The sequence below is a fragment of the Lissotriton vulgaris genome, chromosome 2_1, assembly GCF_964263255.1.
Source record: "Lissotriton vulgaris chromosome 2_1, aLisVul1.2, whole genome shotgun sequence".
Taxonomy (NCBI): domain Eukaryota; kingdom Metazoa; phylum Chordata; class Amphibia; order Caudata; family Salamandridae; genus Lissotriton; species Lissotriton vulgaris.
Window position 1 is genome coordinate 666,510,112 of NC_141687.1, and position 22,679 is coordinate 666,532,790.

The window sequence follows — 22,679 nt, forward strand, 5'->3', positions numbered from 1 at the left end:
AAGAAAATCTGCAGAAAGATAGACAAAAACAAAAAGACTGTTTAAGCGACATTCTTGAAGAAAGAATAAAAATTAAATGGGAAGCAAGCAAGATGGCGAAGCATGAATTCGGAGAAGGATGTGGGAAATGGCTCGCATGGAAGTTAAAGACCGACTTAGTAAGAAACAAAATAAAAATTATAGGTAAACAAGACCAATCAAGTCTAACTACAGAAGAAGATGAAATCAGAAAAGAATTTGAGACCTTCTTCTCAGAGTTATGTGCTGAAGACATAAACCCATCTGAGGAACAAATAGAAGATTACCTAAAAGACATGCCAATATTAAAACTATCGGAGGAGGAGAAAAATGAGCTTAATAAAGAAATCACCCCTACCGAGGTCAAAAATATAATAAAATCATTGAAAAAAGGGAAAGCAGCAGGCCCTGATCCACTACCGAACGAATTATATCAGGCTTTAACAGACACACTAGTCCCACAAATAACAGAACTAGTAAACTCAATACTCAAACAAAAGGAAATGCTGCCAGATACCTGGAATGATGCAATAATAACAATCATCTTAAAGCCAGGAAAGGACCCTAAAAAATGCGAATCATATCGGCCGATATCTCTGCTCAATGCAGATTACAAAATTTTTACTAAAATTATGTCAACAAGACTAGGAAAGATCATACCCCAACTTATACACTCAGATCAAAAAGGTTTCACAAAAGGAAGACAATTACATGAACTGACACATGAACTCATAAGCACAATAGATATAGCCACATCAAAAAACATTCCTCTTACAATACTAACTGTCGATGCTGCCAATGCATTCGATAGAGTGAACTGGGCTTTCTTAAACAGTATAATGATCAAAAATATTCTAGGGGAATTCTTCCTTCATGCAATAGGAGAAATTTATAAAAACCCTAGATCAAGAATCCTAGTTAATGGCAACCTTACGAATAATATAAAAATTGCTAGAGGCACGAGACAAGGGTGTCCCCTCTCTCCCCTGCTTTTTAACTTGTACATAGAACCTCTAGCAAACAAACTTAGAAACTGTAAAGATATAACTCCCTTTAAATATCAGGGATGGGAGAAAAAGCTGGCACTCTACGCAGATGATCTGATGCTATTCACAAAGGATTATGAGGGATCCAAACCAGCTATAGAAAAAATCATTTCTAAGCATGGGCGGAAAATCCGTTTCGCTCGCGGATTTTGCGGATTTTCGGGAAATTCGCAATCCGCGAGATTCGCGAATCTCCCGCAAAATCCGCAAATCCGCGAGCAGCGGATTTTGCTCGCACTGCTCGCACTGTTCGCGTGAGTTCGCGGCTTCCCAGTACAACTTCGCGCCCCGCGAATAAGTGCTAAATTGCAGAAATACGATCTTAGCAAAACTGAAACTACTTACCAGGTTCAAAAGTTCAGGCTCATCATTAGTAGCCATTTCCTGTAGTGCTTCCTGAGGGGCCCCTCCAGAGTTCAGTTGCCAGTTGCAACTATTATGTGACCCTGCTCTGAACCTCAGAATAGTTACACATATGCCACAAAGGTCCTGAATTACAGCTAAGGGAGACAAGCAGGAGCCAGGCTGGAAGTTAAAATCCATTAATCAGCCCCTAATTCATTATTGTCAGTTGGGGCAGGGCAGGTGTTGTAACTAATTTTGCAACAATGAAAGCACTTAGCAAGTGCAAAAGATCACTAATCAGGGCGCACTAAGGAAGCAGGTGCCAGCTAAAAAAATATTCTGTGACACATTAATCAGCCCCAAATTAATTCAGGTCACTTGAGGCAGGGAAGGTGTGCTTTGCTTTGCCGAAAATAATGTACACTGGACAACCAGAGGGTGTGGTGATGAAACAGAGGGTGGCGTGGGTGGGCCAGAGGGTGGCATGAGTAGTCAGAGAGTGGCAGTGGTGACAGAGAGTGGCAGTGATGAAGAAGAGTGTCCCAAACAGGCTGGACACGTAGAAACAACAAGTTCGCAAAACTTGCGACCCGACAGGTAAGTTCGCAAATTGCGAAATTGTAAAAACCCTCGCGAACTGGCAGAAACACGGGCGAACACAAAAAAAAAAATCCGCAAATTCGCGGGAATTCGCGGATTTTGCGGATTGCGAGTTCGCAAATCCGCAAAATTCGCGAACGCGAGATTCGCAAACTTCGCCCATGCTTAATCATTTCTAATTTTGGCCAAGTTTCAGGATACTCAGTAAATCATACCAAAACAGAAATAATGACATGGAATACCCATTTTCATAGTCCTAACATAAAAAAAGAGATAAGATACTTGGGCATCCTGATAAATCAAAATATAGATAAAATACCACAAAACAATCTAAACAGAGTAGCCCGAGACGTACGAAAACTACTTAAAGTATGGTCTAGCCTGCCTTTAAGTTTTATAGGGAAGTCCAACATCATAAAAATGAATATACTTCCAAAATTTACCTTTCTGTTTAATAATATTCCATTGCAATTCAAAAAAGCCGAACTGAAAAAATTACAGGGAGAGCTGGCAAGCTTTATATGGGCCTCCAAGGGAACCAGAATATCATGGAGGAAGCTAAGGAGAAAAAAAGAGAAAGGAGGTATTGCAAGTCCGGATTTAACAGAATATTGCAGGGCTTTCCAATTTAAAAATATAAGGAACCTTCTGGGAATACACCAATATTATCCGGAATATTTGCAAGCGACCACAGAAGCAGAGGATCATTATCTTTTCAAATTTGGACATCAAAAATACTTTAAAAAAGTTAAATTAAAGGTTCTTAAGGAAGCAGTAAAACTTTGGATACAATTTAGAACGATTTTAAAAATTCCCTACTATAGTGCAATGGCACCGATATGGAACTCTCCCGGAACCCCGAACTGTCTGAAAGATGTTATGGCCATTCCCTTAAAACAAAACAATATTAACTATTGGGGTCAACTATTAAATGGTTCAACGTTGATCTCCTGGGAAGAAATGAATAAAATCACTAATGGAACAATATCAAAATTTAAGTTTTATCAACTGAATAGTTGGGCGAGAACAATACCATCACAGGATAAAGATAGTAAAACCTTGGAAAAAGAAATGACAAAAATCTTACCCATAAACAAGGAGGTAGCAAAATGGTACTGGACTTTAATAATGGAAGAAGAGGAAAGCTACCAAATAGCAGAACAAACGTGGGGGAAAGACCTAGATACAGAAGAACTAGTAAACCTATGGGATGATTCAATAGAGAAATGTTGGTCAACACTAAAATCTGTGAGACTGAAAAGAAATCACCTGTACACCCTGCACAGAGCCTACTGGACTCCGAAAAAACTTTCAAAATTTAAGAATGCAGGAATTAAAAAATGCCCTAAGTGCGGGGAAGAAAGGGCAGACGATATTCATATGTTCTGGAGCTGCCCATCCCTGAGAACATTCTGGGAAGAAGTTGGTAAGACGCTAAGTTTGATATTCCGAAAACATCTAAAAGTAAGTGAAACTCTTATTCTTTTTGGGATTGGTAATACAACGGAACAAGTAAAACTAACAGTAATGGAAACAAAGTTACTTTTTGTGTTAATAGTGATAGCGAGGAGAGAAATATGCATCAAGTGGATTGGGCCAACACCACCATCATATGGGGAATGGATGAACTCCGCTATAAAGATAAACAAATTAGACAGACGGGGGAATTGCAGTAAGAGGTTTAATTACTGGGAAATTATGGAGAAACACCTAAACCCATAAAGAAGGCTATAACACACTGTCCTATGATTAAAGCGAAAGCACAGTCTGGAATATGAGTATGATACTCATAGAGTAGCCAAGGTGGCTAGCTCCCTCTCCCTTTGTTTACAGACCTGTGAATATGTAATGGCAAGGGGTCTCCTCTGATTAAACATGGAAAGGGAAAACTCCCATGACAAGAGAGAAATGGGCAGTGACGGTACAAGAAAGTTTCAGAGGTAGAAACCAAATTTTCCATACACATAGAATTTTCGCAATATGAGGATTAAAAAAAAAATTTTAAAAAAAATTGGGAATGCTTTTGCTGGCATTCCTTAATGAGACACGTTAGTTCTAGAAGCTATCCAACATTCTAATGTTGGCCATTGGTGGATTCTGGACTGCTGTCTTCTTGGAGTCGGTCGTGGGCTGTTGTTACCTTTCCATTGAACTTGGATTTTACCTTCAGCATCTGTTTGTGTGCCAATTATTTGCTTTGAATTTGGGCCACACCATAACCCACCAACACTGTTCTAAATCATAACCCATTGCTGTGGGCGCCACACCATTCCAAACATTAATATTCGTGGCCATCGTCAAACCTATAACTGCGGAGGTGCTATGCGGGAGAACATAACTTGAGGTACTCACTTGCTTCGGATGATTGTGATTGGCTTCTTACCATTACTTATGAGAGTGTGTGCGAGGCCTCAGTCCGGAGACCTGAGCAAGATGGTTCAGCACGCACACCTTTCCCCTCATTTGCACCACCCTATGGATTGCTGCGTTTTACGTTGTCACATACCCAGGGTCATTGTCATCAAACATCATCACGTTGGCGCCTACATGTAACATGTATTGCAGCCATTTTCTTTGCAATTTCGACGTCTCATGGCAATGCATCGTTTCAAGGGCAGCAACTTCATATGGTGCAGAACGCTTTGTTGCCAAAGCGTAAAATAAACTGTTGTTCACGTTTTAGGGGTCCATCAGTAACTACTGTTCAGAAAACCTCATTAAGGCTTCTGCTCAAAACATTGTTCAACTGCCACCAGTTTTAGAATTACCTGGGGAGCACACAAGAAATTGAAGATATGCTGAAGGTCTTTGAAAACTATTTGGTTGCAATTGATACCACTAAGTTTGACCCTGTTGGATGCACTTCCATTTAGTTCAACCACTTAGGTGCGGCTGGTAAACAGGTTTTTGACAATTTACCTGAGGAGGAAGCACAACAATCTATATCAATATGCAATTTATATATTGCGACATGGTATCAGTATCAAAAGGCTGCTGTACCCATGGCTAAACAATATTCTGATTAATCTTCTATTATGCTGGAAAGCCACACATTTTTCAAATGTGAGCAGGGTTTAAGTGACTATGTCAAGAAATACTTACATATCATCATTACATATCTTGGCTGCTGCTAGCAAATTCTATAAAAACGTGGCTACGTATTTAAGAGACCAATTTGTATTCAACTGTAGCTCAAAAAACGATTCAAGAATGCTTGCTCAGTTGTAGGAATCCTTTTACCGTGATTCTTGACATTACCTAGAGCATTGAGCGTTCTGTGGTTTCTTCTAAAACCTTTCTTGAGGATGAGAGAAACCATTGGACCAGCTATAGTATGAAGGAGATTTTGCCATTACCTGTAAAGGGAGAAGTGAAGTCAAACGTTTTCCCCTAAGAAATGCCTTAGTTATTATAGCTGTGATTCAAACTCTCATTTTAGGAACTGAACAAAATGCCCTGCATTAGTTTTTTTGCTTTTTTTAAAATAATTTGTATTGGCAACACGAGACAGAAGAAAAGAGGAGTACAATTTGGAAAAACAAAACCTACTGGGGAGGGAAAAAAATTGCAGAATGAAAGTTGAAACAATTACATTACAGTTCAAAATTAAAGAAGTAGTACAATTAGGAAAAAAATAAAACGTTGCGGGGAATTTTCCCAAAGTATGTACAAAATTAAGACAGACGTTTAAATAAAGGTGCCCCAAATTTTATCACATTTCAATAATGAGAGGATACCTCTTAGTTTAGCCAGAGCATGCTCCATAGAATAAATTTCATTGACCAATGACCACCATTCCATGATGTGTGGGGGTTTCGGGGAAATCCAGGCACGAGCAACAGTTAATTTAGCACATGACAATAAGTTAGTTACTAAAGCCTGCTGCGGAATAGTGGTGTTATGTATATCTAGTAATACTGTAGATGCGGTAAGAGGGGGCGAACAAACCAATTTTAATTTCAATATCTTGTCCAGAGCTGACCAAAACTCAGACAGAGCCGGACAAGAAAACAGCATATGTTCCAGATCTGCCGCAACAAGATCGCATTTACGGCATTTAGTTTGATCACTAAACGAAATATTCGTAGACCACATGGATATCCTTTCAGGTGTGTGATATAACATACAAGTGGTTTTGAATTGCTGAAGTCTTAAACTTGAAGATTGGACAAGATTGTTGATGTTACAAAGGGAGGAAGCAATCTTATTAGGAGTTATATTAAGCCCCAACTTAGTACTCCATTTCTCAGCTAATTTAGAGCAGTCATTAATTTTATAAACATTGAGACACTTATAACCTACACTGATTAAAGATTCATTCTTAAATGAGTAAAAACAATCCCAAATGTCAGAATCCGAGATTTCGCGTACTTTCTTCTTATGTATAAGAAAATCATAAAGTTGAATATATTTAAATCTCATTGATTCTGTCAGTTTATACAGATTTATAGCGTCTCAAAATCAAAAAAGACGTGAGTGCCATATAAGTCTCCCAATGTTTTTATACCATGTGCAGACCATAAATTTGCCATATCATCACTAAAAATCCCCAGAAGTCCCGGATTGCCCCGTAACAAAAGTTTAGGATGGAAAAAAGAAGTTTTACAAAAAGCCAATATATTAAACCAAATCTTAACGGTATCTCTGGCGGTCTTAAATTTCACCAATTTTAAAAAGTTGGGGTCGTTAACTCTTAACAAAAACATATTGGAGTCCGAATTTAACATGAAAATATGAAAATAAAGATGAGTATCTGTGTTAAGTAAACACCGTAGACCTAGAAAGGTTGCCCAAAAATATAATTTAAAATCAGGGAAATTGAGCCCGCCGTTGTCTAGAGAGCCTTTAAGTAACAGCATGGACCTACGAGCTTTACGATATCCCCAAATAAAACTACTAAATATCCCGTGCATTTTTTTGAAAAAAAGAGTTACTAAGTGATAAGGGGATGGATCGAAATAAGTAAAGAAATTTAGGGAGTACTTTCATTTTGATCAAGTTGATCCTACCAATATTATTTACAGGGAGCTTATGCCATTTTTTTAATAACAAAACAGTTGCTTTAACTAAAGTGTCATAATTAATTGTTATGTTATGCTATTTGTATTTATTAAGCGCTAACTAATACCCGAAGGTGTCCCGGCGGGTATACAACCTTTACAACGGATCTTTTACCACGCACTACCATTACAACGCAGTCATTACAACGCAAACCATTACAACGCATTGCGCTGGGGGCGTTCTAGGATAGGGAATACGTTTAATTTACTATCCAACACCTTCCCTAGTGTCCACGGGGACTGGAGTTGGAATAGTAAATTAAACTATTCACTATCCAGCACCCCAAAGTGCTATGCATTGTAATGGTATGCGTTGTAAATACCGCATTGTAATGGTATGCGTGGTAAAAGTATGCGTTGTAACGTCATACATCCGTCCTGGCGCTATGAGAAGACCTACTGATAGGCATGAACCGAGACATAACCAATTACATTGTGAAAAGCCAGGTTTTCAGTGCCTTTCTGAAAGCCAGGAGGTTAGTAGTGTTTCTTAGGGTTAGTGGTAGTGAATTCCACAATTTCGCCGCATTGATCGTGAAACACCTTTCACCCCAGCTTGCTTTTTTGACTTGGGGGGTAGTGACAAGCTTTTGGTCTGCTGCCCTATTAGGTGTATACCAAGGAAAGCGTTGCTGAAAAAAATTCGGTCCTATGCCATGAAGGGCTTTACATACTAGGCATAGTGCCTTGAATTTAGTTTGTTTGCTGACCGTGAGCCAGTGAAGTTGTTTAACCTTGTTTGATATGGATTTAAATTTTGGTGTGGCTGTTATGAGTCTAGCAGCTGCGTTTTGTAACATCTGCAGCTTGTTCATTGATCCTTTGTGAACAGTAAGGTAAAGACTGTTATAGTAGTCCAATCTTGACATTATAAGGGCTGATACCACTGTTTGTTGTGCATTATTAGGTAGTAGGGGCATGATTTTTTTGCAGGATTTAAGGATAAAAGATGTGGTGGAGGCGACCTGGTTTATTTGATCCTTGAAGTTCATTTTATCGTTGATCAAGAATCCAAGGTTCTTGACCTTTTTTTTCGGGCAGGCAGCGGTCCCATCTCCTCTGGCCAAAAGGTGGGGTCATTCCCAAATTGTGATTATCTCACTGATTTTGGATGAGATTTTGACCCCCAGATAGGTAGCAGTCTGACACACCCCTGAGTGGTGTGGCTTACTGGTTAAAGGCGGCAGACCCGGAAGCAGAGGATGGCCCGGGACCAGGGTTCAATACCTGATGCGGCAGGGTCGTGAACCAGGGTCAGCGGACTCGATAATTCTCGCCTCGGTGCCTACTCTAACCAGGGATCACACTCGGCAACTCTGGGCATTAGCTTGCCTCATTTCCACAACGGCCCCCACAAACGCCGGGGATGCCTGGTTTCACCTTGGAGATACCCAGGAGGGAACATCTCACTGGGAAAGCTAGGATGGGTTCCCCAGCGGTCTATAGCGCCAGGACGCCTCGGGGTAGCAGTGCGCTTTACAAGACACACACATTCACATTCACATTGCAGCTATTGGTTTGTAATTGGCGATTATTTGAGTTTTGTTTATATTTAATTTATATACGGAGACATCGCCGAATCTACTAGCCTCAGCAGTTATCCACTGTAGAGCCTCTGCAACATCGGTGGAAAAGATGGCGATGTCATCGGCATATGCCGTTATTTTCAGTGAATGAGGGCCCGATCTAAAAGGGATAATTTGTGATTGTGACTGCAGAGCATGAAGGAATGGTTCCATTGAGAGGGCAAACAACAGGGGTGACAAGGGACACCCCTGACGGGTGCCCCGAGATATGTAAAAAGTAGCCGACATCAAACCGGCATAACTGATTCTCGCAGTGGGGTTGTCATATAGGGCTCGGATCCATCTTACAAATTGGCCCTTAAAACCGAGGGCAGACATTACGGACCAGAGATAATCCCACCCCACTCGGTCGAAAGCCTTCTCAGCATCCAATAGGATCATACCGAGTGGGGTGGAATCTGTCTCTGCTATGTCAAAGGCGGTTATGGCCATGTTGATATGGGCAGTGGTATCCCTACCTAATACGAACCCATGCTGCTGTGGATTGACTATTTGTGGTATAAATGGAGCCAATCGGGTGGCCAGAACTTTGGCAAATACCTTAGCATCTGTGTTAATAAGCGAGACGGGTCGCTATGACCCACACTCGTCGGCCAGCTTTTCTTTTTCAAGAAGAAGACCAGTTTAGCAGTATTCCAGGAGCACGGAGCTTTCCCATTGTCACCGATGGAACTGATGACCTGATGGAAGAGGGGTGATAACTCATCAATGCAGATTTTATATACCTCTACAGGTAGAGTATCTTCCCCGGCCGCTTTTCCCGATGGTAGGGAACGAATAGCTTGCCGGATCTCGAACAGGCTGATATGTTCAGACAATTGCTCAAGTCCGTGTATATCTTGCTTTTCTATAATATTACAATCCAAGTAATCCTGAGTGCTAGCCGGGGTGGGATAATTTTCTGGCGTATATAACGTTCTATAGAACTCTACGAATTGTTCTAATATCTGTGCCGGTTGGTCGTATATGATATTATTGGGACCACTTAAACTTTTGATCAAGGTGTTAGCTCTATCGTCCGCGACTTTATAAGCCAGGATTTTCCAGATTTTATTGCCGCTCTCTTATTGAGAAATTTAAAATTTATGTTATTTTACACTGCTTTTTTCCCTAAGTATTGTTTTAAAAGTAGCTTTTAAGTGTCCTAATTTTAGCCCCAATTCAACCACATTAGGGGAGATTAAACGTAAAGCGTCAGCCAATAGAAGCTCTTGTGACAAGATATTAGTAGTCAGCATTTTATTTGTTTTACGGCGCTCGGAGTTCTGTCTGAAAAGAAATTGTTGAGTGAACCCCGGATACTGGCTTTACAGGCATCCCAAACTATAGTACATGAAGTGGAATTAAGATTAATTTTAATAAATTCTATAAGATGTAACTTAAGCTGGGAGATGAACCCTGTATCTGATAATAGATGTCTGGGAAAAGAAAACATCCTAGGGCCTGCATGAGTTTGTGCAATATTGAACAAGAGCAGAATAGGATTGTGGTCTGAAGTGACCCGTGGGCATATCTAAATGGAACTAGTATTCATGACATTGTCAGTTGTCCAGGCCATATCGATACGAGAGCAAAGTTTATGGGGTGCAGAGTAGTAAGTATAACCGGCCGAGTTAGGATGAATACTACGCCAGATGTCCCTGATATTATGAATGCGACCTATTTCTAAAATAGAAGCGCGTGACTTGCGCATACATTGAAATGCACCGTGCCTAGTAGTATCTTGCTGGTAATCCATTATGCAATTAAAATCTTCCATAATGACAAGCTCTCCTTCCCACTCCAGAAGTTCCATGTTTAATTGATCAAAAACGGAAGGGTCATCAGAGTTTGGGCCATGAACCACACAGAAAACAAACTTACATTTTTCAATGGACAACTGTACAATAGGCCATCGTCCACTTTTATCACAAGTAGTTTTGCAAATTTCTGCTCTAAGTCGTCTATCTTTGAGAATGGCAGCCCCCCTGATTGAGGCATTTAATGCCGAGCAAATAATAACCTCATAGCCAAGTTGTCCCAATAGCTTTCTATCATTATAGGCGATGTGGGTCTCTGATAAAAAAACAAAATGTGGGTCATACAGTCTTAACTCTTCTTGAACCAGTCGTCTTTTATTCTTACTATTAAGACCCGCAACATTCCACGTTAAACATCTTAACTGTAACATTCCAAAAAAATTATATAGATCTTATCATTCTGCAGAGAAAAAATAAATAAACATCTCCCAAATAATTCCACCAAATCTCCTTCTCGAGTTGCTTTTTTAAGAAAAAAAAACCCTCACACACTCACCCCCCAAGAAACCCACCCCCCTCCCCCCGCTCCCTCACCCGCCTCGGGAGGGAACACCCCTCTGCGTTCTGCTGCCTCTGAATCGGCAGCTACAAAGAGGAGCAGCGTGAGGCTCAACCTGCTACCCTACCCCGGAGTCGAAAACTAAGGAGAAAAAAAAAGAGAAACAAAAGAAAAGACCTGTGAGATAATAAGAGAGGAGAAGAAAGAAAATATCATGGAAAAAGTCAATAGGGAAATGAGCATTAGAGTTAGAAATTAAGTTAGAAATCTAAACTTCTCTTCTCTTTTGATTTAAGCAAATTTGGAGAGCGGGGTCTCAGCTTCCCTTTCATCGGTGAAAAAATAAGTATGACCGCCCTTAATAACTTTAAGGTGGGCAGGTTCCTGTAGGAACACTTGCCCCCGAGAGATTTAAATGGATCAATGAACTTGCATAACTTCCACCGTCTATCCATAGTGGCCTTGCTGAGATCAGAGCGTACAAAGAAAGACAGATTCTCAATTATAACAGGGGAATTAGGCCACGCTTTCAGTGAAACTGCCTGTCTCAGTAAAAAATTCCTGAAATAAATAAGAAAGGGACAGGGGAATTTGCTTTCCTTATTCCTCTGAACAAGTGGTAGCCTATGAACTCTTTGGAGTTGGGAATCCCAGTCCCAGTCAGATAGATCCGGGAATGCCTTCTGGAATAGTTTTACGATATAAGCCCTAGAGTCTGCCCCTTCAGCCCCTTCAGGAATACCGAAGGGTCTCAGATTTAATCGTCTTTGGCGATTTTCTAAATTTTCAACTTTCAGCTGTAGAGACATAATCTGGGCATCGTGCTGGTTCACAACAGATTTTGTACAGACTGACCCCTCTTCTATATTAACTACCCGGTGTTGTAATTCCTCCATTTCCAGTGAGATCCCCCCCAGCTTAAGAGTCATCTCTTGCAGGGAATTCTGTAGCTTGCTGTTGTCATCTCGCAGCTGCAAAAAATGTTCTTGTGCCTCCTGGCGGTGACTAGTTGTAGAATAATATCAAGAGGTGAGCTGACAGTCTCTTGTTCTCCCAAGATGGCTAGAGCAGAAACTGAGGTTGAGAAATCGGATGTCACAGGAGCTGATTAAACTGGAGGAGTTAATGAGGTTGGACTAGAGGCAGAGTTGGTGTTGGTGTTATTTAGTATTAACTTGCTTGAGGATACTGTCTCAATAGGTAAGGTCAGAACAGAGCTGGCAGATACAAGAACAGGTTCGGGGGGTAACGTTGGAGATATGAAATTTATGGGAGGCTGTAACGGTATATTGTCAATGGAAGAGGGGCCTTCTGATAGAACAGAACAGTCTTGAGTGGGATCAAGGTCTTTAGGGCTAGTACCAGAAAGTTGCAGAGTCATATTTTTCACAAGCCCTTTTGCTTGTATCCATTTCCTAAGAGGGCTTTTTTCGACATGGAGAATCTTCTTAAGGGGGGGCGGTGATTCAAGCCGGTACATACGCAGAACCAAGAGCTTTTCCTCTCTTATTCTTGGTTTTTACCTTTAGTTTAGCTTTGTCTCTTCGATCAGCCAAAAATTTGGCGGTGTCTGGCGGGGAGCCGGTATCAACTAGCTCCTCGTATTCCTCATTGGAACCATCTTAACCTGCCCCCTAATCCCCCACAACTTGTAGACATTCAGTATTTGTATCAGTTCCCCCAGTAATTGAAATTAATGTTTTATCAAGTGTCCCCATTGAGGGAAGGTCACCCATCTCTGAGCAATCCGGGGCCAGAGTCCAGGTACAATCACCTACTGGATTAGAGGACTCCACAAAAATTGTCTCAGATCCGGACCCTTCTTCTGACCCTGCACCTTTAGTTTTGTCTGAGACCCCCTCAGGGCCACGAGAAAATGGTTCGATTAACTGGGGAATTTTAAAACTGCTGTCTGAGCCCAGTAACAAGTCGGCAGTATCAACCGAGGGATCGGCTTGCTCAGTAAGTACAGCTACATTGTTATCTCCATCATCTGTGACTGTATCAGCTACGTCGTTTCCCTTGCTACTTTTAAGGGTTCCTTCTGACCCGCTTTTAACAATAGCAGAGGTATCCGAGATTATAAGCAAGGGAGGCCGGAGCACTTGCTTACCCGATGTCAACCAAAGCGGCTCTTACTGGTGATGAAGTCGATGCATTCAAGGCTACCACCGGGTGTGTAGAGGGCTCTAAAATCAGAGCCGCTGTATTCCCCAAGGGGGCCGCTGTCGTCATCGTCATCACCTGCGCAGCAGCATTCTTATTTGCGTGGGTCGCTCTGGGCACATTTTTAGGAGCCATCTCAGCCCGAAGCACCCCCACCAGACACTCCGCCGAAGGCACCCTCGAAGCTGGCACCGTTGTGCAAAAGCAGACCCAGCCGCAGCCAGAGACCAGACCAGCCGAGCACCGACCCGCTGACCATCCGAGGGATTGCATGCCGGGGGATCAGCAGGGGAACCCGGAGCAGCCGCAGCATCCGCCGCAGCGACTCGATGGTGGCAACGAAAAAAAATACAGCCGGGAGATTTGAGCCGGCGCAGGAACCCAGATTGAGGTGAGTTATTTTTTTTTCTTATTATCACTCTCCAATCTCCAGTCAAAAAAATCTAATAAAACCGCTCTCCAGAAGCATTAATAAACGCATCTCTTTACTTCGGAATCGCCATAACTTTGCCGGGTAGGGTAGGTAGGGAGCCTGCAACTAGCTGCTGCTCCGCGCCGTCCTCAGTCCGCCATCTTGTTCACACAGTGACCCATGCCCTGCATTAGTAAAAGAATAAAATTTGTTAAAAAAGGGGGGGCAAGTACTAATATGAAAGTTAACCTTTTAGAAACTAAAGAACCAACGATTACTGAGCAGATCAGTCATTTGGATTTAACAATAGAAGACTGTGGAAAAATAGTTTGGGTAAAAATGTATTATGTAAGTACTGGGTCTGTGCAAATGTCTGTAATGCTGATACTGAATCACCAATAACGATTCTGTCTTGGCCATTCCAATATACACCACTCCACAGTACACTACTGCACTCTGTGCTATTCCACTCAATGCTACTCCACTTTACGCCACACCACTCTACGCTCCTCCACTATATGACACTCCACTCTTTGCCATTCCACTGTATGCTAGTCCACTTTACACCACTCCACTGTTCCCCACTTCACTCTATGCTATTACACTGTATGCCAATTGACTCCACGCTACTCCATTCTACGACACTCCACTGTTTGCCATTCCACTCCAATCTAGCCATTCCAAAGTACGCCACTCCACTGTGTGCTACTGCATTCTATTCTATTCTACTCTACTGTATGGCATGCCACTCTATGGCACTCTATGTCACTCAACTCAACAACACTTTAGCAATACAATCTACCACATGCTACAACACTGTACTGTATGCCACTCCAATCTATGCTAGTCCACTGTGCTTTACTATATGAAACTTTCCGATAGTCTACAACACATCATTCCACTGTCCGTTACTCCACTCTGCGCTATTCCACTGTACGCCACTCCACTTTACACAACTGAACTCTACGCCACTCCACTATACGCCACTCCCCTCCATGCTGCTACACTGTACACAACTCTACTATATCCAACTCCATTAGATGCCACTCCACTCTATTCCGCTCTACAACACTATTCTTCACTCAACAACATCCTACACCCCTTCACTCTACCACACAATACTCCACTCCATAGCACTCTACTATACTCCACTCCATGGTACCACACTACACTCTATGACACTCCACTGTATGGCACTCTCCTGCACTGTGCTGTGAAAAACTCCACATAACGGCACTCCACGGGATGACACTAGACTACGATCTGAAACACATTTTTATTAAAAATTAAAAATTAAAATTGAAAGGCAGTAAAAAGATACAACGGTTAAGAAACAGTTATAGTTAGGAAAACGTTATTTATTCTTTCTATATATTGCCAGTTTAAACTACTTGAACATTAGAAGTTCTAAATCTATAATTACAACTTACATTTATAATTTGCCAGTTTAAACTACTTGAACATTAGAAGTTCTAAATCTATAATTACAACTTACATTTATAATTTGCGCACCACCAGTTATAACTGCAATTTATAATTTGCACACCACCTTCAATTTACTATGTAACACACCTCCATACACAGTCCTTTCACCTCACTCACTACACTACATTAACTACAATTTGCCAATCTACCATGCACTATGTTGTCAGAAATGATGCCATTTAAGATGTCATGAGTACTGTTGTAAATGCTATCATTTCACATGGTTTAAGTCATATAATCTGCAAAGGTATAACAATTGCATGGAGAAAGGGCTATGCATAGTTATACTTAGTTAATAATTGGGTTGACTGTCCACCCATACACTGTACGTCACGCCACCGTATGCTATTACACTGTAAACGACTCCACTCTACGCTATTACAATGTACACAACTCCACATTATGCCACTCCACTCTACTCTATTCCACTCTACACCGCTCCACCTTACACTATTGTACTCTACGCCACTCCATTCAATGCTATTCCATTAAACGCTATTCCACACCACTCTACTCTACGCCACTCCACTGTACACCATTCCAGTATACTCTATTCCACTATACGCCACTCCACTGCATGCCGCTACAATCTACACCACTGTACTTTACGTCACTGCACTCTATGCTATTCCACTCTACGCAACTCCACTGTATGATATTTCACTGCACCCCACTCCACTGTACAACATTTCAGTCTAGGCCACTCCGCTGTACACAACTAGACTCTACACTACACAACTCTATGCTATTCCATTCTACGCCATCCTGTCCATGCAACTCCACGCTACGCTATTCCACTGTATGTCACTCCACTCAACGACACTCTACTCTATGCTATTCCACTGTATGCCACTCCGCTCTACATCACTCAACTATATGCCACTCCAAAATACACCACTCGACTCTACGCTATTCCTGTGTACACCACTCCACTATACACCTCTCCCACTGTATACTACTCTATTCTACACCAATCCACTTTATGCTATTTCACTGTACGCAACTCCACTCAGCGCCACTCAACTCTAGCTTTTTCCTCCCTATCCCACTCCACTGTATGGTGCTACACTGTAGCCTAATCCACTCTAAGCTATTCCACTCTACACCACTCCACCATATACCACTTCACTCTACGCTATTGCATTGTGCCATCTACTCTATGCTACTTCACTCTACGACATTCCACTGTATGCTATGCCACTCTAACCCACTCAACTGTACACCACTTCAGTCTAGGCCATTCCAATGTACACCACTTCACTGTACGTTGCTTCACTATGCTAGTCCAAGCTCTGCTACTCCACTCAACGCAACTCGACTAATCGTTATTCCACTATATGCCACTTCATTCCACTCTACACTATTCACTATATACCACTCCACTCTACGCCACTCCACTCTATGCTATTCCACTGTACGCAAAGCCACACTACGCCATTCCACTTTATGGCTATCCCACTCTACCCCACTTCGCTGTACGCCACAACACTTTAAGCTACTCCACTCTATGCTATTCCACTCCACGCCCCGCTACTATATGCCACTCCACTCTACAACACTCTATACCATTACACTATACCACACTCTGCAGTACTGTACTGTACACCACTCCACTCTACTCCACTCTTTGCCAAGCCAGAATTCTACTCCACTGCACTCTAAGCCACTCCACTCTACACCACTCCACTCTACATTACTACACTGTACGCTACTCCACTCAACCCCACTCCACTACACGCCACTCCACTCTACTCCACTCTAAGACCCTGTGCTCCAGTTAATGATACTCTATTCCCCTCCAATCTACCACACAATACTCTACTCCACTCTACACCACTGTATGACACTACACTCTATGACACTCCACTGTACAACACTTTCCTCCAATGTATTGTGCAACACTACACATAACAACACTCCACTCGACGACACTAGACTGTAAGATTTGAAATGTAATGACAAAAAACACAGGTTAAGGATAAGTTATAGTTAGGAAAACTGCATTTATTCTTTCAATGCAAACCCAACTTAAGTATCCAAACATTAGAAAGTCTAAAATTATAATTGCAACTTAAATGTATAAATTTTGCACCACCAGTTATAACTTAACTTTATAGTTTAAAGGGGTATGGCCAAGCAAGATGGACATTAACACTTGTTAGCGGAGAGATCCACGGCACTCCGCCATAATCCTGCATTACCCGCCCTGATCCCAGCTGGCCTAAACCCCATAATCCACTGCTCAGATCCTGGTCTGTGGCTGGGGTGAGGCTGCTCCCCCCGCCCCCCATGTCAGGCAACTCCACATTTTGCGACGATTTTCAAAGGAATTTTAAGGACATTTAGCATTTCACCAATATTGCACGGACGTGAGAAAATCTTCTGCACAAGCTTACCGCCTGCAGAGTAATTCCCGTTCCCACAACTTGCTTTGTGGAAAGAAAAAGCCTCAGAAATCTCTTCGAAATGGATTTATGAAGTTTTTTCCGCTTTTCAAGTTCTGGCAATCTATGACGCATAGCTCCTCCTTGACAACGAGCCAGCGTCATAGCAACAATCACGGTCCGACGCTTCGTCATCCGGTTCGTCAACTTCTTTGCTCAACATCATCACGTCAACGTCAATGTGATCACCCTGATAGCGGCCATATTGGATTTCTCTGAAGCAGCATTTCTATGGTAACCAGCACACGATCGTCTTTCTAATAGACGCAACAATTTTCAAAGCACTCAACGGTGATTATCACATCATTGTGTATTCACGGATACACTTGCATAGTGGTTTGCATTTAGAAGAAATATAAAGGTACCTTATTTATTTGTTATTTACAATTATTCCTTAAAGGAAAGAAGAAAGAGTTGGCACCTCTGAGATTTACAAGAAATACAAAGGTACTTTATTTGTCTACTTATTTAACAACAGCGGTTTACTCATACTTTATATCAAATTACCTCATATTCTACACCAATATTAACCGTTTACAAGGCGTCAAACCAACAAATTGTTAATTTAAACCATTTTTACCTACCCCAGGTAAACCCAAAGAGACTTGGAAAATATGGTTTTGTAGTTTTGAAAGCTACCTAGTAGCAATTGATGCTGATGACTATTCGGCTAAAAGAAAATTAGCTATATTATATAGCCACTTGGGAAGTGCTAGACGTCAAATATTTGACAATCTTCCAGATTCCATTCCTCCCCCTGGGAATGGAGATGGATGGAATGTTTTTACTGATGCAGTACAAAGATTATTTAAAAAAATGCAGGAACAACCCAGCGTGATGTTAGAAGGATTCAATTTAATGAAAAGAAAACAGGAATCAAATGAAACAGTGGAGGAATTTATATCAGTGCTCAGGAATTTGGCTGCAGATTGCAACTTTGGAGCATATCTTGATACTGTGATCAGGGATCAATTTGTTTACAAATGTTTTCACAAAAAAATTCAAGAGAGAATTCTGAGCTGTCGTGATCCTTTGCTTTCTGAAGTCATAGACATGGCTAAAAGCATGGAAAGGTTGATTATTTCTTCAAAATGTATTTCTGAGGAAAGTATTCCTCCAACACAAAACGACATGCATATAAATGCAATGTATTCAAAAACGAAATTTACAAAGCCATTTCAAAAGAAAACATTTTCTTCATGTTATAGATGTGGTTTTAAAGCACATCTTGGCAACAGTCCAGTTTGTCTTGCCTTAGGAAAAAGATGTGCAAATTGTCATAAAATGGGACACTTTCACAATGTCTGCAGCAACAAACGTTCTATTCAAGTTAGTGCTGTAACTTCAATGGAACATTCTGATGTTGATATTTCTTCTCTTCAATCTCCTTTAGAAAACCTTAATATCAACACCGTTGATATCAATGCTGTGGATGTACTGTCATGTAATATACCACAACAAATCATACTTTCTATTGATTCAGTTGAAAATTTGTCTAATATTAGTCATGCTAAGGATCCAACATGTGAGGTGAAAATAGATAATATATCATTCCACATGATGACGGATTCTGGAGCACCAGTAACCATCATCTCAGACGTATTATTTAATGTTCATTGGTCATCTTCTCATGTACATTTGCAACCATTAGATATTATCCCTAAAGTATATGGTGGCAAAGACATTGATATGCTAGGTTATTTTGTAAGTGATGTTTCATGTTTAGGAAGATGTATAAATACTAACGTTTATGTTGCAATTGAAGGAAAGAGCATCATTGGTTGGCAGTACCTTGCAAGAATGGGCCTTAAACTAGTCCCTGGTTCAGATTTTCCTGTCCAAATCAATGATGTCTCTATTTCTTTTGTATCTGATGATGAAAGTACTTTGGTTAATAGCATCATTTCAGATTTTCCTGAAGTTTTTAATGATTCGGTTGGGAAGATCAAGAATTATGAACATCTCATCAAACTAAAACCAGGTGCTATTCCTGTCATTCACAAGTTGAGAAATATACCTTTGAATGTAAGAGATGATTTAAAGAAATTGTTAGATAAAATGGTTTCTGAGGGCATAATTGAAACAACAAATTCTTCATTATGGGTCAGTCCAATTGTCGTTGTTAAAAAAAAAGATTCCAGTATTCGCTTGTGTGCTGATCTTCGCTCACTTAATCAAAATATACTTATTGATTGCCACCCACTACCCAAAATACAAGATTTACTCACTGGAATCTCTGGTTCAAAATGTTTCACACTTCTTGATCTCAGAAGTACATATCACCAGATACCCCTCGCTCAGTCCTCTTCAGAGCTTACCACATTTATAACTCCTTTTGGGGCATTTAAATATCTAAGACTTCCATTTGGCCTGGCTTCAGCGGCCAGTGTCTTCCAGAAGTTTATGGATATCCTACTTCATAACATTGTTTGCGTCCAAGCATATCAGGACGATGTGCTTCTCTATTCAAAGGACAAAGAGGAACAAGTTCGCACCTTAAAGACAGTTTTATCTCATTTCAAAGATGTTAGAGTAACTTTAGGTAAAAACAAATGCAAAGTTTTTGCAAAAGAAGTAGATTACCTTGGACATTCGATATCAGCTGATGGAATCAAACCTAAGTATTCCCTCACCAAAGCTATATCAAATGTTCCGATTCCAATTGACAAAGATTCTTTAAAATCTTTTTTAGGTTTAACAGAATACTACTCTAGGTTTATTCAAAGTTACTCACAAATAGTTCAGCCTTTACGTACACTTTTAAAAAAGAATTTTAGGTTTTTGTGGATCACAGAAACTGAACTGGCATTTAATCTTGTTAAAAAAGTTATAACTGAAGCACCTGCTCTATCCTCTTTCACTCCTGGTTTAAAATGTACAATTTCTGTTGATGCAAGCCAGAATGGGTTAGGTGCAGTACTTTGTCAGTGGAATGGTGCCAACGAACATACAATTGGTTTTGCGTCAAGATCTCTCAGTGGTGCTGAGACTAATTACAGCACCATTGAAAGAGAAGCCCTTGTCTGCTCATGGGCAGTTGAAAAGTTTAAGATGTTCATTTTGGGTTCACATTTTATACTTCTCAGTGATCATATGTAAGGCTCCCGGTTTACCGTTTAAAGGGATTTTTACATATAAATACAGACGGAAAACTTTTTTGTTTTTGTCTGTATTTATATATAATAATGGGAAAATACTAACAAAAGAAATGCTCCTCCTGCCTCTGTGTTCCTCTGTAAAATCCGAGTCAGAGGTGCACAGGGGCAGCCAAAAGAAACGGGAACTACTGCCCTGAAAGTGCTCCAGAGACGGGAGAACTGGGAGCGCTGTGTCTGCAGAGACACTCCAGCACCCCTCACAGCGGTAGTTCACACAAGATAATGGCTGGAGAAGTGCAAGCAGCCAATGTCCATCCTCGGCCTGCAATGCCTCTTTCATATGCAAGCGCCTGTACACAATGGATGGAAACCCCCACACCTCCAGCTAAACTGCACCTTTGGGACTTCTCACCTGCAACAGAACTGAGTGTAATACAACGTGTTAGATGGTTTTCTCCAAATATGTGTTTCACACTGTATTTTACTAGGTTTGAAGGCTTTTACCTAGATTGGATACATATACATGATTTAAAAATAATTAATCTTATTGTGGGGCGCAGCCGAAAAGCCGTTTTATTAGCTGGTTTCTGTTGCTAACACGTTATGCACTTGTGGAGTCGGACACACCGTGTGAGTGGAAGTGTGTAAAACATGCAGTGAGCCAAGCCATCTATGAATGAGGGCCTCGCCAGTATGCCTTAGTGCCCCTATGATGTGTCACTTTTTGCTCTATAATAAATCGTGCCCACTCACCAACAAGTTTATCCGTGACTCCGTGCATATAGGTAAAGCCTGCTGTCCTCTGGATGCATTCACAACTTCCACCCCTCTGCCGAGCTATGCACCTCCACGCCCTATTTACCACACATTCGCATTTCCAGTTTGCACTATGAAGGCACTCCCTTGGCAGTCTCTCCAGAGAGGCCATGGATTAAATGGGCATTAACTGTGGGTAGGTTTGATGATTACAACTAAGTGTCTAGAAAAGATGCCAGTGCTGTTGTGCAGGGTTTAGTTCCTTGTGATGTCTATTTCGTTGCTTTTACCAGCAACACTAGCACACATTAAATTCACCCAGGGCAGCTAAGCCTGTGAGCTGTCTTGTCAGTTAGGGCACCTCAGTTGATTTCAGTATGACAGCGTTAATTTCAAGGTGACATAGTTAGTCTCACTTCTGAACGGTCCATCCAATGAGTGGTCACAATTTAAAAAAACACAGCTGACATCATCAGACAAAGCAACATTCCAGAATGCCTTTTGTTGGTGATTGTTATATACGCAGGACTGGGTAAACTGAAGTATTTTTCCCTCTACCTTGGATGCCTCTTTAACTCAGTGGTGGCTTTTGCCAGCAAGGATCTGACTTATGGATTCACAGAAAGTGTCAGCAGAAGACCCCCAGCCCATCTAACACACCCCACTACCGCATCACCTACCTAGTTCCCAGCTTCACCCTGGCTGCTGCCCAACTCATTTCAGAAGTCTGGATTCTGCATCAAGGACTGCGCCTTATAATGATTTATTTGTCAAGTGTCAGGCACCCCGACATCTGTAATTGATGATGTAGCTGTGGAAGATCTGATTGGCCCAGAGCCTGCCAGGCAATGACACCCATAATGTATTACTCCTGATAAAGGAGATGGGGAACATCTAATAGGAAAGGGGCAGAGGCACCCAGATAGAATCCAGGTCGCTGCTCTTTGGGATGATTCCTTCAACTTAATGCATGCCGTGCAAGCACCCCTGCTTTCACTTTTGCCGTCTTTTTTTAAGACTCTGGGGAAGAGAGCAGTTGGATGATGAGAGGCGCCCCATCAGCTGTGTGTGGGCGGAAGTGGAACAAAGTGTTATTTTGCTATTTTTTTTCTTTCCTCCCTTCAGCCTCTCACAGCGGATGGATGCTTGGAGACTTCCGGGAGCGTTTTGGGTACCTGCATCGGAGGCGCTCACTGACCGCAAGCTTGTGCTCTCCGCCCACCATGCATTATTGAAACAAGAATTGAGCGGCTGCTGCTAATAGTGCTGCACATATTTGCTGATGCCACAGCTCAACACCCCGCCCCCACCCCCACCCCCACACACACTGTCCTTCTCTCACTCACTCTTACACCTTCCGCCCCA